Here is a 17,570-nt window from a genome sequence, read left to right as displayed (position 1 = left end):
CCTAGCCTATATGGTATGGGCATTGCTCCTAGGCTACAAACTTATACAGCATGTTACTGTACTGAATAGTGTAGGCAATTATAACTCAGTGCTAAGTATTTGAGTGTCTAAATATATTTACACATACAAAATATATAGTAAAAATACCACATACCAGGTTTTTTAAAATGGTACACCTGTGTGGGGCACTTACCATGAATGGAACTTGCATAACTGGAAGCTGCTCTTGGTGAATCAGTGAGTGGTGAGTGAATGTGAAGGCCTAGCATGTTACTGTTCACTACTGTAAATTTTATAAACATTATATGCTTGAGTTACACTAAATTTATTTTAAAATTTTCTTTCTTCAATAATAAATTAAACTTAGGCTGCTGTAACATTTTTACTTTATAAACTTTTAATTTTTTAAATTTTTTATACTTTTCTAATAACACTCAGCTTAAAACACAAACACATTGTACCACTACAAAAATATTTTCATTTATATCCTTATTCTGTAAGCTGTTTCCTATTTTCATTTTTGCTTTTTTTGCTTTGTAATTTTTTTGTTAAAACCAATACACAAACACACACATTATCCTAGGCCTACAGAAGATCAGGATCATCAATATCACTGTTATCCACCTCCACATCTTGTTCCACTGGAAAGCCTTCAAGAACAATGATACATGGAGCTGTCATCTCCAATTATAACAATGCCTTTCTCTGGAACACCTCTTGAAGGGCCTGTGTGAAGCTGTTTTACCGTTCACTTTTTTGTTGTTGTTGTTGTTGAGACAGTCTTGCCCTGTTGCGCAAGCTGGAGTGGAGTGGTGCAATCTCGGATCACTGCTACCTCTGCCTCCCAGGTTCAAGCGATCCTCCCACCTCAGCCTCCTGAGCAGCTGGGATTACAGGCACGCATCCTGCTAATTTTTGTATTTTTCGTAGAGACTGGGTTTCACAGTGTTGGCCAGGCTGGCCTCAAACTTCTGACCCTCAAGTGATCCACCCACCTCGGCCTCCCAAAGTGCTAGGGTAAGAGGCCTGAGACACCACGCTGGGCCAGTTTATTTTTTTATATGTAAGTAGGAGTACATTCTAAAATAATGATAAAAAATATGATACAGTAAATACATAAACTGGTAACATAATCATTTATTATCATTATCGAGTTTCATGTAGTACATAATTGTATGTGCTATACTTTTATATGACTGGAAGCACAGTAGATTTGTTTACACCAGCATCACCACAAACACATGAGTTATGCATTTTGATGAGAGATCTTTTAGCTCCATTATAATCTTATGGGACCACAGTCATATATGTAGTCTATCGTTGTCGTTATGCAGTGTATGTCTATACTATGTATTGTATATAATACTGTACTATGCACAGTACTTTGTTTTTCCTATATGTACATATCTATAATAAGGTTTAATTTCTAAATTAAGAACAATAAGAGTTTAACAACTCCTAATAATAGGACAATTTTGACAATATACTGTAGTAAAAGTTACGTAAATGTAGTCTCTGTCTTCCAAAATATCTTACTTTACTGTACTCAGACTCCTCGTGATGATGTAAAATAATAAAATGTCTATGTGATTAGGAATGACATAGAAATTTTGATGAAACATTAGGTTACTATCGACCTTCTGACAGTAGGTCAGAAGTAGGATCATCAGCATCAGGTAATCTTGGATCATCAAGCCATGGTGATGTCAATGGTTACATGTCAGGAGGAGAACAGGAGCAGAAGATGTCAATGACTAACAAGCAAGTAGCATATAAAGCATGGATACACTGGAAAAAAGGATGATTCATGTGCTGGGGGGATGGAGTAGGACAGCACGAGATTTTATCATGCTACTCAGAAAGACATGCATTTTAATATTTATTTATTTTTTAACTTTTATTTAAAGTTCGGGGTACATGTGCAGGTTTGTTACATAGGTAAACTTGTTTCATGGGATTTGTTGTATAGATCATTTTGTCACTCAGGTATTAAGCCTAATACCTACTAGTTATTTTTCCTGCTCTTCTCTCTCCTCCCACCCTCCACTCTCTGAGAGGCCCAAGGGTGTATTGTTCCCCTGTATGTGTCCATGTGTTCTCATCATTTAGCTCCCACTTACAAGTGAGAATATGCAGTATTTGGTCTTTTGTTCCTGTTTTAGCTTGCTAAAGATAATGCCCTCCAGCTCCATTCATGTTCCTGCAAAGAACATGATCTCATTCTTTTTAACAGCTGCATAATATTCCATGGTGTATATGTATCATTTTCTTTATCCAGTATAGCACTGATGGGCATTTAGGTTTATTCCATGTCTCTGCTATTGCGAATAGTGCTGCAATGAATGTACATGTGTATCTGTCTTTATGATAAAACAATTTATATTCCTTTGGATATATACTCAATAATGAGATTGCTGGATTGAATGGTATTTCTGTCTTTAGGTCTTTGAGGAATTGCTACAATGTCTTCCACAATGATTGAACTAATTTATGCTCCCACAAACAGTCTATAGTGTTCCTTTATCTCTGCAACCTCACCAGCACCTGAAGCTGAAACCTTATAGTAGATAAAGAAGAGAGAAGGGTACGCCAGCAGCATCCCTTCATGGAAAACTGGAAGATATGCAGACAGGACGGTGAGCACCCAGCCTCAGAATCATGTCTATCATACACAGAAGTGTATGAAGGCAGGGATCATATCTAGCTCAGTGCCAGGAACCTATTAGGTGTACAATAAACAGTTAGTTTAATAAATAAATGGTTGAAATTACTTTATTTCTTTTAAATTAAATGAAATCTAATTTTGCGCATCAATTTGTGTTGGCAATTTGAGTATAGTCATGACTGGAGTCAGTTCTAGGTTCAAAGGTTCTGGGAGGCTTTGGGACATGGCAAAATACAATGAAAACCCTCAGATACTTGGTCAACAGTAGGTACAGTTGAAGCGCCTGTCATTCTAGCTCACATGTTCCATTCAGGTACAGTGCTTCTGTGGTTTCAACACCATCTAAGGAGCAGAGAAATCTTTGCTGTGGTTAAGAATGCCAGGCCTCGAATTTCTACAACTCAAAAATGTTAACCATTCAGAGAAAAACCTAACCATCATCTCCTTCATCTAGAAGAATTTTCTCCTCTCTCACTTACGCTTTCTCCTCTACCTCAGAAAATTACATGTACTTTCCCCTTCTGTTAAAGCAGGGACTGCCATTTTGTAAACTTAAAAAAAAAAACAATTATAGATTCACAGGAAGCTGTAAAGAAATACAGGGAGGCCCTGTGTACCATTCCCCCAGTTGTTATGTTTTATACAACTATTTATGATATCAGAAAAATTGATATTGGTACAATATATGTGTAGAGTTCTATATCAATTTATCATATATTTAGATTTCTGTAACCACCACTGAAATCAAGATACAAAACTTTCTCATGGCTACAAATATCTCAAATATGGTACCCTTTTATAATCATCCCCTGCCTGATTTTACTTAACCCCTGGCCACCGCTAATGTTTTTTATCTCTATAATTTTGTCATTTCAAGCGAACAATGACTGAGATCCATCCAAGTTTTTATTTCAGTTCTTTACAATTTTGGAATTTACTAATAAAGCTGCTATAAAAAATAGTACACACATTTTTGTATGGACATACATTTTCATTTCTCTGGGATAAATGCCTATAAGTGCAATTGTTTTTTAAAACTTTTTATTATAGAATATTTTAAAAATATACAGAAGTACAGAGAGCAACAAAATAAATCCTCATACCCATCACCAGTTTCATGTTACGACACCTCAGCAGACAGTCTGGTTTCCTCTGTCCCCTACCCACACCTTTTGCCTCTCCCGCAGACTCTTTTGATGCAGTTATTTCATTTCATTTGTATATTTCTTGGTGTTTCCAAAAAGTATAGACTCTTTTTAAAGGTATAGTAACAATATAATTATCACATCCCAAAAGAAAAATAATTCCTTAATATCACTTAATATCTAGTGAGTGTTCAAATCTGCCTAGTTATCTCTTAATTGTTTTTAAAGATTTCCATGATCCAAATCCAGTGAGGTCCATACCTACTGTTAGCAGATATGTCTCTTAACTTTTTTTTGACCCACTGCTATTCATATTTTTTTCTTCCTTAAAATGTATTTGTTGAAGAAATGGGTGATTTTTACTTTTTTTTGGCTTTTGTTTTTGTGTTCGTCTGTCTGTCCTGTAGCGTTTCCCTCAGGTCTGAGTTCTGTGGATTGCATCCCTGTTGTATTCTTTATTATTATTATTATTATTATTATTATTGTTGTTGTTGTTGTTGTTTAAGTTCTGGGATACATTTGCAGAACGTGCAGGTTTGCTTCATAGGTGCACACATGCCATGGTGGTTTGCCGCACCCATCAACCCATCATCTACATTAGCTATTTCTCCTAAAGGTATCCATCCCCTAGCCCCCCACCCCCTTCAGCATATAGTTGGATATTTGTCTTTAATCTCCTTTACCAATCTCCGTATTTAATTGGTGTATGTTGGTTCTTTACATTATATGTAATTTATAGTGTTTTATGGCTTAAGTCTGTCACTTTAGTTTTAGTTTTCTGTTTGTGTTCTCTGTTTTTTGTTTGTTTCTGTGGTTTTTTTTTTTTTTTTTTTTCCTGCCTTCCTGTGAATTTTTTGAACATTCTTAAAATTCCATTTGATTTATCTGGAGTTTTTAAATATTTCTTTGCATAGCTTTTTCATATAACTTTCTTGCTCTATACATTACATTATATATAAATTACCCATCATGTCTATCAATATCAACATTTTACCAGTTCAAATAAAATATAAAAACCTTACCTCCCTTTACATGCCCTTACCCTCTCTGATTTTCAATAAATTTTCAAAAAAATTTACTCTGCATATATCGAGAATCACATTAGAGAGTATAATAATATTTGCTTCACCTGTCAAACATAATTTAGACAACTCAAAAGGAGAAGAAAAGTCCATTGTCTTTACACATATTTTTGCACTTTCTGTTGTTTATTTCTTCCACCTGATGTTGCAAGGCTCCTTCTTTTATTCTATCTTATCTATTTAGAGAACATTCTGTAGCCAGCATTTTATTTTTTTCATAAGTTATTGGGATACAGGTGGTATTTGTTTACATGAGTAAGTTCTTCAGTGGAGATTTGTAAGAACCTGGTGCACCCATCACCTGAGCTGGATACACTGCACGATATTTGTTGCCTTTTATCCCTTGGCCACCTCCCACTCATCCCCCCAAGCCCCCAAAGTCCATTGCATCATTCTTATCATCATTCTTATGCCTTTCCATTCTCATAGCTTAGCTCTCACATATCAGTGAGAACATATGATGTTTTGTTTTCCATTCCTGAGTTACTATCTACTGTTTTTTGCTTCTTTGATAATGGCAATTCTTACAGGAGTACAGTAGTATCTCTTTGTGGTTTTGATTTGCATTTCCCCGACCATTAGCGATGTTGAGCAGGTTTTCATATGTTTGTTGGCCATTTGTATATCTTATTTTGAGAATTGTCTATTCATGTCCTTAACCCACTTTTTGATGGGATTGATTGTCTTTTTCTTACTGATTTGTTTGTGTTAGTTGTGTATTCTGGATATTAATCCTTTGTCAGTTGTATAGATTGTGAAGATTTTCTACCACTCTGTGGGTTATCTGTTTACTCTGCAGTCTGTTTCTTTTGCCATGCAGAAGCTCTTTAGTTTAATTAGGTCTCAGATATTTGTCTTTGTTTATATTGCAATTGCTTTTGGGTTTTTAATCATGAAATCCTTTCATAAGCCAACGTTTAGAAGGGTTTTTTTCAAAGTTATCTTCTAGAATTTTTATAGTTTCAAGTCTTAGATTTAAGTTTTTAATCTATCTTGAGTTGATTTTTGTATAAGGTGAGAGATAAGGATCCAGTTTCATTCTCCTACATGTGGCTAGTCAATTATCCCAGCTCTATTTGTTGAAAAGGGTGTCCTTGCCTCAATTTATTTTTTTGTTTGCCTTGTGAAATATCAGTTGGCTGTAAGCATTTCAGTTTATTTCTGGGTTCTCTATTCTGTTCCATTGGTCTATGTGCCTATTTTTATACCAGTACCATGCTGTTTTGGTGACTATGGCCTTATAGTATAGTTTGAAATCAGGTAGTGTGATACCTCCAGCTTTGTTCTTTTTACTTATTCTTGCTTTGGCTATGCAGGCTCTTTTTTTGGTTCCATACGAATTTAGGAATTGTTCTTTCTAACTCTGTAAAAAATGATCATGGTATTCTAATAGGGATTGTGTTAAATTTGTAGATTGCTTTTGGCAATATGGTTATTTTCACAATATTGATTCTACCCATTCATGAGCATCAGATGTGTTTCCATTTGTTTGTGTTGTCTATGATTTCTTTTAGCAGTGTTTTGTAGTTTTCCTTGTAGAGGTTTTTCAACTCCTTTATTAGGTAGATTTGTAAGGTTTTTGTTTGTTTGTTTGTTTTCTTGCAATTATTGTGAAAGGGATTGAGTTCTGGATTTGATTCTCTGCTTGGTCACTGTTGGTGTATAGAAGAGCTACTGATTTGTGTATGTTAATCTTGTATCTGGGAACTTGGCTTAATTTTTTTATCAGTTCTAGGTGCTTTCTGGAGGAGTCCTTAGGGTTTTCAAGGTAAACAATCATATTGTCAGCAAACGGATAGTTTGACTTCCACTTAACTGATTTGGATACCCTTCATCTCTCTTATTTCAAATTGCTCTTGCTAAGACTTCCAGTTGAAGAGGAGTGGTGAGAGTGGGCATCCTTGTCTTGTTCCCATTCTCAGTAGCAATGCTTTCAACTTTTCCCGATTCAGTATTATGTTGGCTATTGGTTTGTCATAGATGTCTGTTATACATTAAGGTGTGTCCCTTACATGCTGATTTTACTGAAGGTTTTGATCATAAAAGGATGTTGGATTTTGTTGAATGCTTTTTCTGCATCTATTCAGATGATCATGTGATTTTCATTTTAATTCTGTTTATGCGGTGAATCACAAATATTGACTTGTGTATGTTAAAGCATCCCTGCTATGGAAACTATTGATCTTTGTGGATTATCTTTTTGGTATATTTTTTGATTCATTAGCTAGTATTTTGTTAAGGATTTTAGCATCTATGTTCATCAAGGATATCCGTCTTTTTCTTTCTTTTTTTTTTTTTTTTTGGTTGTGTCCTTTCCTGATTTGGGTATTAGGGTGATTCTGGCTTCATAGAATGAATTAGGGAGGATTCCTTGTTTCTCTATCTATTGGAATAGTATCACAAGGATTGGTACCAATTCTTCTTTGAATGTCTGATAGAATCCTGCTGTGAATCTGTCTGGTCCTGGATTTGTTTTGTGTTGGTAATTTTTTAATTAACATTTCAATCTCTCTGCTTGTTATTGGTCTGTTCAGGTTATCTAATTCTTCCTGATTTAAGATAGGAGGGTTGTATTTTTCCAGGAATTTACCCATCTCTTTCTAGGTTTTCTAGTTTATGTTTATAAAAGTGTTCATAGTAACCTTGAATAATCTTTTGTATTCAGTGGTGTCAGTTATAATATCTGCTTCTTTGTTTCTTGGTGAGGTTATTTGGACTTTCTCTCTTCTTTTCTTTGTTAATCTTGCTAGTGGTCTATCAATCTTATTTATCTTTCCAAAGAATCAGCTTTTTGTTTCATTTATTTTTTGTAATTTTTTTTTCTTTCAATTCCATTTAGTTCTGCTCTGATCTTAGTTATTTCCTTTCTTCTGCTGGATTTGGATTTGGTTTGTTCTTGTTCTTTGAGACATAACCTTAGATTGTCTGTTTGTGCTCTTTCAGACTTTTTGATGTAGGTGTTTAGTCCTATGAACTTTCCTCTTCACACTGCCTTAGCTGTATCCCAGAGGTTTTGATTGGCTGTGTCATTACTGTTATTCAGTTTGAAGAATTTTTTTAATTTCCATCTTGATTTCATTATTGACCCAATGCTCATTCAAGAGCAGGTTATTTAATTTCCATGAATTTTCATGGCTTTGAGGGTTCCTTTTGGAGTTGATTTCCAATTTTATTCTACTATGGTCTGAGAGAGTGCTTGATATAATTTCAATTTTCTTAAATTTATTGATGCTCATTTTATGGCCCATAATATGGTCTATCTTGGATAAAGTTCCATGCACTGTTGAATAGAATGTGTATTCTGCAGTTGTTGGGTGAAGTGTTCTGTATATATCTGTTAAGTCCATTTGTTTCAAGGTATAGTTTAAATCCATTGTTTCTTTGTTAACTTTCTGTCTTGATGACCTGTGTAGTGCTGTCAGTGGAGTGTTTAAATCCCCCACTATTTTTGTGTTGCTGTCTATCTCATTTCTTATGTCATTAGTAATCGTTTTACAAATTTGGGAGCTCCAGTGTTAAGTGCATATATGTTAAAGATTGTGATATTTTCCTGTTGGATAAGGCCTTTTACCATTATATAATGTCTCTCTCTGTCTCTTTTAACCACTGTTGCTTTAAAGTTGTTTTGTCTGATATAAGAATTGCTATCCCTGCTCACTTTTGGTGTCCATTTGCATGGCATGCCTTTTCCCGCCCCTTTAAGTTTCTGTGAGTCCTTATGTGTTGGGTGAGTCTCCTGAAGGCAGCAGATAGTTGGTGAGTTCTTATTCATTCTGCAATTCTGTATCTTTTAAGGGGAGCATTTAGGCCATTTACATTCAATGTTAGTGTTGAAATGTGAAGTACCATTGCATTCATCACGCTTGTTGTTGCCTGCATACTTTGTTTTTTGTTTTTGCTTTTTAACTTGTATTTCTGTTTTATGGGTCTTGTGTGCTTTATGCTTAAAATGATTCTGTTTTGATATGTTTCTAGGATTTGTTTCAAGATTTAGAGGAACTTTTAGGAGTTCTTGTAGTGGTGGCTTGGTAAAGGCAAATTCTCTCAGCATTTGTCTGAAAACGACTGTGTCTTTTCTTCGTATATGATGCTTAATTTTGCTGGATACAAAATTCTTGGCTAAAGATTGTTTTGTGTAAGGAGGTTGAAGATGGGCCCCCAATCCCTTCTAGCTTGTGGGGTTTCTGTTGAGAAGTCTGCTGTTAATCTGACAAGTTTTCCTTTATAGGTTACCTAGTGCTTCTGTCTCATAGCTCTTAGGGTTCTTGTCTTAACTGGATAACCTGACGACAATGTGCCTAGGTAAAGATCTTTTTGCAATGAATTTCCCAGGTGTTCTTTGTGCTTCTTGTATTTGCATGTCTCAGTATCTAGCAAGGCCAGGGAAGTTTTCCTCAATTATTCCCCCAAATATGTTTTCCAACTTTTAGTATTGTCTTCTTCCTCAGGAACTCCATTTATTCTTAGGTTTGTTCATTTAATATAATCCCAAACTTCTTGGAGGCTTTGTTCATATTTTCTTATTCTTTTTTCGTTGTTTTTGTTGGATTGCGTTAATTCAAAGACCGTGTCTTCGAGCTCTGAATTTCTTTCTTCTATCTGTTTAATTCTATTGCTGAAACTTTCACAGCATTTCAAATTTCTAAAAGTGTGTCCAATATTTCCTGAAGTTTTTATTGTTTTCTCTTTTAAGCCATCTATTTTGTTGAATATTTCTCCCTTCGCTTCTTGTATCATTTTTTTGGATTTCCTTGCACTGGGCTTTGCCTTTCTCTGGTCACTCCCTGATCAGCTTAATAGCTAACCGCCTGAATTCTTTTCCAGGCAAGTGAGGGATTTCTTCTTCGTTTGGATCCACTGCTGGTGAACTAGTGTGATTTTTGGGGGTGTTAATGAGACTTGTTTTGTTATATTACCAGGGTTGTTTTTCTGGTTCCTTCCCATTTGGGTAGGCTCTGTCAGAGGGAAGGTCTAGGGCTGAAGGCTGTTGTTCAGATATTTTTGTCCCACAGGGTGTTCCCTTGATGTAGTACTCGTGCCCTTTTCTTGTGGTTGTAGCTTCCTGTGAGCTGAACTGCAGTGATTTTTGTCTCTCTTCTGGGTCTAGCCATCCAGTATGTTTACCTAACTCCTGGCTGGTGATGAGGGGTGAGTCCTGTGATGGGAACCATCTGTGGGTCTCTCACCCATGGATACCAGCGCCTGTTCCAGTGGAGGTGGTGGAGGGTGCAATGGACTCTGTGAAAGTTGTTAGCTTTAGAAGGATCATCAGGTGGGGGTGGGGCTAGGTGTGTCTGAGCTCAGATTCTCCTTGAGCAGGTCTTGCTGCAGTTGCTGTGAGGGATGGGGCGAGATTCCCAGGTCACTGGAGTTGTGTGCCTAGGAGGATTATGGCTGCCTCTGCTGAGTCATGCAGGTTGTCAGGGAAGTAGAGAAAAGCTGACAGTCACAGGCCTCACCCACCTCCCATGGAAACTGAAGGGCTGGTCCCACTCCCACCATGCCACCAGCAACAGCTCTGAGTTTGTTCCCAGATGGAGGGCAGTCTTGAAAACTTGCCCGACACTGTACCAAAAAAAAAAGATGTAGACCAATGGAACAGAACAGAGCCCTCAGAAATAATACCACACATCTACAACTGTCTGATCTTTGACAAACCTGACAAAAACAAGAAATGGGGAAAGGATTCCCTATTTAATAAATGGTGCTGGGAAAATTGGCTAGCCATAAGTAGAAAGCTGAAACTGGATCCTTTCCTTACTCCTCATACAAAAATTAATTCAGATGGATTAGAGACTTAAATGTTAGACCTAAAACCATAAAAACCCTAGAAGAAACACCTAGGCAATACCATTCAGGACATAGGCATTGGCAAGGACTTCATGCCTAAATCACCAAAAGCAATGGCAACAAAAGCCAAAATTGACAAATGGGATCTAATTAAACTAAAGAGCTTCTGCACAACAAAAGAAACTACCATCAGAGTGAACAGGCAATCTGCAGAATGGGAGAAAATTTTTGCAATCTACTCATCTGACAAAGGGCTAATATCCAGAATCTACAAAGAACTTAAACAAATTTACAAGAAAAAATCAAACAACCCCATCAACAAGTGGGCAAAGGATATGAACAGACACTTCTCAAAATAAGACATTTATGCAGCCAACAGACACATGAAAAAAATGCTCATCATCACTGACTATCAGAGAAATGCAAATCAAAACCACAATGAGATACCATCTCACACCAGTTAGAATGGTGATCATCAAAAAGTCAGGAAACAACAGGTGCTGGAGAGGATGTGGAGAAATAGGAACACTTTTACATTGTTGGTGGGAGTGTAAACTTGTTAAACCATTATGGAAGACAGTGTGGCAATTCCTCAAGGATCTAGAGCTAGAAATACCATTTGACCCAGCTGTCCCATTACTGGGTATACACCCAAAGGATTATAAATCATGCTTCTATAAAGACACATGCACACGTATGTTTATTGCAGCACTATTCACAATAGCAAAGACTTGGAACCAACCCAAATGTCCATCAATGATAGACTGGATGAAGCAAATGTGACACATATACACCATGGAATACTGTGCAGCCATAGAAAAGGGTGAGTTCATGTCCTTCGTAGGGACATGGTTGAAGCTGGAAACCATCATTCTGAGCATACTAATGCAAGGACAGAAAAACAAACACCACATGTTCTCACTCGTAGGTGAGAATTGAACAATGAGAACATTTGGACAGAGATTGGGGAACATCACACACCGGGGCCTGACGTTGGGTTGGGGGAGAGGGGAGGGATAGCATTAGGAGAAATACCTAATGTAAACGACGAGTTAATGGGTGCAGCACACCAACATGGCACCTGTACGTATGTAACAAATCTGCATATTGTGCACAGGTACCTTAGAACTTAAAGCATAAAAAAAAGAAAAAGAAAAAAGAAAACTTGCCCGACACTTTCCACCTCCAAGCTGCAAAAGAAAAGGACTTTAGTTCTTCCCCCATCTGTGAAATCTGCAAGTGGGATTCGTACCTTTCCCCAAGTTCTGGCCAGGGGGCTTCTTGCCCAGCTCAAACTGTTACAAAGTTCAGCTCAGGTAGTCCGTCTCCCAGGTGGGGTTTTATGCCCTGCTCCTCTGGCCTCCCTCCTAATGGATCCCTGTGGTGCCAAGCAGGAATGAGCTACTTGCGGATTCAGCAAGCTTCCAGGACCTCCCTGCTGCCTCCTCCACCGCTGTATTTTACTGGGTTTGGCTGTCTAAACTGACTCAGCTCCGGGGAAAGTAGGGAAAGTCTCCTGAAAACAGACCTTCAGCTCCTCCAGTGGGGGTGTGTGTTCGGGACAGGAGGGTCTCCCTCTTCCACTTCTGCAGCTGGGGCACTCAGAGTATTTGTGGTGTCTCCCAGATTCTGCAGGAGAGGTCCACTTCCTTCAGAGGGTGTGTGGGTCCTTTCAGGATTGCTGATTTGTTCTTGCAGTGGATCTGAAGCTAAAATTCACAATGAAAGCCTGCACAATGCTGCTCTATCTGGAGTTGCAGTCTAGTCCTGCCTCTTGTCCGCCATGATCTACCCAACCAATATTTTAAATAAAGTCTGCAGGCAACAAATTCTTTTAGTTTCTTTTCCTCTTAGAATATCTTGTTCTACCTTTTATTCCTGAAGGATATTTTAGTATAGGGAAAATTCTAGGTTGATAGTTACCTTTTATTCCAGAACTTGAAAAATGTTGTGGCCTCTTCTTTCTGGCCTCCACGATTTTGGATGATAAATCCTCTCATTCATTTTGGTAAAGTGTCATTTCTCCCTCAAAATATTCATTTTTTTTAGTTTTCAAAAGTTTGACTCTGATGTGTCTTGTCATAAATTCATTTGTGTTCATCCCATTTCAGTTCACTCAGCTTATTGAAAAGACATATGTTTATATTTTTTGCTAAATTTGAGGATTTTGCAGCCATTATTTCTTCAAATATTTTTTGAGACCCATCCTTATTCTACTCTCTCTTTGAGACTCTGATGACAAAAGTATTTTGTTATACTTCCACAGGTCTCTAAGGTTCTGTTCATCTTTTTAAGTCTATTTTTTCTCTGTTGTTTAGATTAGGTAATATAATCTAGTCTATCTTCAAGTTCTCTCATTCATTCCTCTGATTTGTCCGTTCTCCTGTTGAGCCCATCCATGAAGTTTTTTTTTTTAATTTTGAATATTGTATTTTCATATACATATAAAATTTCAATTCATAAAGCTTAGAGCCAGATGCGGCTCTTGGCTCTCCTATCAATGTAAGTATATACTTACTCTCCTGTCACTGTAAGTTTATGCTTTGTAGCTAATTTAGCTATAAATTAGGGGAGCCTATAAGAAGGAGATTTTATCTAATGGGTTTAGAAAAGGTTTCTTAGGAGAAATTATGACTGAGCTGAAGTTCTAAATAGTTAACTGTGTAAACAAGGGAAAAAGTACATTCCATACAAAGAGAACACACATTCTAAATTCCTGTGATGAGGAGCAGGGTGCATTAGAGAAAACAATAAGGGCCAGTGTGGTAAGGGTGTAGTACATGCAAAAAGTGAAGAGGCGATAAGTGTGAGATGAGGATAGAAGCCATGGGGCTATTGGCAAGAAAAAAATTTGATGTGCATTCTAATTGTGATGTGGTACCAGAGGAAGGTTTTAAGCAGGGAAGTGACAGGATATGACTTGATTTTACTGCTCCCTTTGACTTTGCAGTGAGGAGAGGAAGAGGGAGAATTGGAAGAAGAGAGATCAATGCAGGTGATGGTGGCTTGGATTAGGGTACCAGGGTTGAAGTAAAAGTAGAAACAAATAGATAAATGCAGAATATATTTTGGAGTTAGAACCAACAGAATTTCATAAAAGGTTGGCAATAGAAGTGAAGGAGAGGGAAAGGGAAGTCAGAGCCTGACAACAAACTACTTCATTCATAAATATTTTTGTAGTATCCCCACAATGTTTACCTTTACTCATAATTCTTAAAATACTTTCACATTTATTTACTCACCTGAGCCTCACAACATGAGTGGTAGTGGTAATTACTCACCACCAACACTACCATTTGATAGGTTTAAAAATTTACTCATGAAAGTAAAGTAATTTGCACAAGGTTGAACAGCAAGAAAAATGGGACATAGCATTTCCTCACTCCAAGATAAATGAGTTTTAGTTATGTATTTTTATGTGGCTCCATATTGAACTAATTATTCTCAACATCAAGCCAAATTATCTGTGGTTGAAGGGCCTATGTATAGTGCATGAGGGTCTACTCGTTCTCCCAACTGCTCATCAGGCAAGAAGACTTTCCTAAAATCTTCCCTTGTACTAAGTAAGTATTCTGACCTATTGTTCTTCAGAGTGGTAATTGCTAGGAATGTCTATTCTAAAGCTCCCTAGTTTAGATAACTACTACAAAGGCATTTGCAAGGTAGACTCCATGCAAGGACTCAGTGTTTCACATGGGTCTACTCATTTGTGGGCCTTACTACCAAGACCCAGTGTCACTTCCACTACTGGAAGAAGGAAAAATGGATTCCCTACCCTGGTCAGATTTCAGCAATATGTACCAAATGCCTTCAAAATGACTATCTTCTTATACCCTATAATTCCACCTTGAGAAATTACAAAAATGTGTATATGGTCATATTCCACACCATGTTGTTTATAACATTCAGCAAACTAGAAATAGGAGAAAACTTCTTCAGCTAGATACACAGCATCAATGAAAACTACACAGCTAGTGTCACACTTAATGATGAAAGACTAAAAACTAACCCCTATTATCAGGAAGAAGACAAAGATGTCCACTCTAGAATACTTTCATTTAACATTAAAGTGGAGGCTGTAGCATGTAAGCAAGAAAAAAATTTTTAAAGACACCAAGATTGGAAACGAATATATGAAACTATCTCTTCACAGATGACATAATATTGTACGTTGAAATTGGTAAATAATCAGCAAAAAACTATTAGAAATATTAAACAAGTTCAGCAAGATTTGGGGATACAACATCTGTATAAAATAATCAAATATATATATATATATATAAACAAACAAATCCAAAATTAAATTAAGAAAGCAATTACATTTATAATAATATATATACAAAAAAACAGTCTGTTTGCCTCAAACCATGGGAGATATCTCTCTCTCTCTGATTTTTTCCCCAATTTTTAATAACAACTTTCTAGGTTTCCTCTGTGTCTTTACCAGTGGCTACTTACATATCTTTCCAAGAAGACTCCAGAAAAGTAATTCTGGTAGTATGACAAAACAGAGTTCTATATCCCCCAAAAGATCACAGTTGCTCCCAAGCAATGGACTTAAACAAAGAAGAAATCTCTAAAATTCCAGACAAATAATTCAGATGGTTGATTATTAAGCTCCTTACGGAGGTACCAGAGAAAAGCAAAAACCAACTTAAAGAAATTTAAAAAATAATATAGGATATGGATGACAAATGCTCCAGAGAAATAAGTATAATAAAGAAAAAACTATCACAACTTCTGGAAATGAAAGACACACTTGGGGAAATACAAAATGTAGTAGAAAGTTTCAACAATAGAGTAAAATAAGGAGAAGGAAGAACTTCAGAGGTCAAACACAAGGCTTTCAAATTAACCACATTAGACAAAAAGAAAAAAGAGTTTAAAAATTAACAAAGCCTCCAAGAAATATGGAATTATGTTAAACAGCACAAACCTAAGAATAATTGATATTTCTGAGAAAGAAGAGGAATCTGAAAGTCTGGAAAACTTATTTGAGGGAATAATTGAGGAAATCTTCCCTGGCCTCACTAAAGATCTAGACAACCAAACAAAAGAAACTCAAAGAAATCCTTAGAAATTCAACCCAAAAAGATTGTCACCAAATCACATAGTCATCAGTTTATCTAAAGTTGAGATGAAGAAAAGAACTTAACAGCTGTGAGACCAAAGCATCAGGTAACTTCTTAAAAATCCCTATCAGATTAACAGTAGATTTCACAGGAGAAGCCTTAAAGCCAAAAGGGATTGAGGTCCTATCTTTAGTCTCCTTAAACAAAGTAATTGTCAGCCAAGAATTTTCTATCCAGCAAAACTAAGCTTTATAAATGAAGGAGAAGATAAAGTCTTTTTCAGACAAACTGATGCTGAGAGAATGCATCACTACCAAGCCAGCACTACAGGAAATGCTAAAAGGAGGACTAAATCTTAAAACAAAACCTCAAACTACACCAAAGTGGAACCTACTTATAAAGCTCACAGGGCTTATAAAATATAACACAATGAAAAAAAACAAGGTATTTAGGCAACAACTAACATGATGAATAGAACAGTACCTCAAATTTCAATGCTAGCATTGAATTTCAGTAAGCTAAATGCTTCTCTTAAAAAAATACAGAATGACAGAATGTGTAAAAATTCATGAGCCAAGTATCTGTTGTCTTCAAAAGACTCATCTAACACATAACGGCTCTTAAACTTAGGGTTAATGGGGTGGAAAATGACATTCCACACATATGGAAACTAAACGCAAGCAGGAGCAGCTATTCTTATATCAGACAAAACAGACTTTAAAGCAGCAACGATGAAAAAAGACAAAGAGGGACATTATATAATCATAAAAGAATTAGTCTGAAACAAAAATATTATCATTCTAATTATACATGCACCTAACACTGGAACTCCCAAATTCATAAAACAATTACTACTAGACCTAAGAAATGAGATGGACAGCAGCACAATGATTGTGGGGGACTTCAGTACTCCACCAACAGCACTAGACAGGCCATCAAGACAGAAAGTCAACAAATAAGCAATGGACTTAAACTATGCAATAGAATAAATGGACTTCACAGATATTTACAGAACATTCTACCCAACAATGGCAGAATGTACATTCTTTTCATCAGCATATGGAATATTCTCCAAGATAGACCATATGATATCAAGACCACAAAACAAGTCTCAATAAATTTAAGAAAATAAATACCATATCAAGTAGCCTCTCAGAAGACAGTGGAATAAAATGAAATTAACTTCTAAAGGAACCCTCAAAACTATACCAATAAATGGAAATTAAATAGTCTACTTTTGAATGATCTTTGGGTCAACAATGAACTCAAGATGGAAATTAAAAATGAGAATGGATTGATAATAGTGACGCAGTTTATCAAAACCTCTGGGATACAGCAAAAGTGAGAAAAGTTTATTGCATTAAATGCCTACATCAAAAAGTCTGATAGAGCACAAATAGATAATCTAATGTCACACCTCAAAGAACTATTGGAACAAAAACAAACCAAACCCAAACCCAGTAGAAAAAAAAAAAAAAAGAACAGAGCAGAACTAAATAAAATTGAAACCAAAAAATTACAAAAAATAAATGAAACAAAAAGCTGTTCGTTGATGATATATATAATCATATCATCGGTAAACAGTGACAGTTTGACTTCCTCTTTTCCAATTTGGACGCCCTTTATTCTTCTTCTTTTTTGGTTGTTCTGGCCAGGACTTCCAGTACTATGTTGAATAGAGGCAGTAAAAGTGTGCATCCTGGTCTTTTTCTAGTTCTCATAGGGAATGCTTTCAATTTTTCCTCATTCAGTATGATGTTGGCTGTGGGATTGCTATAGATGGCTTTGGGGTAAGTTTTTTCCATGCTTTTTATTG

This window comes from Papio anubis, chromosome X, assembly GCF_008728515.1.
Source record: "Papio anubis isolate 15944 chromosome X, Panubis1.0, whole genome shotgun sequence".
NCBI classification, from domain to species: Eukaryota; Metazoa; Chordata; class Mammalia; order Primates; family Cercopithecidae; genus Papio; species Papio anubis.
Note: the sequence above shows the minus strand (reverse complement) of the source record.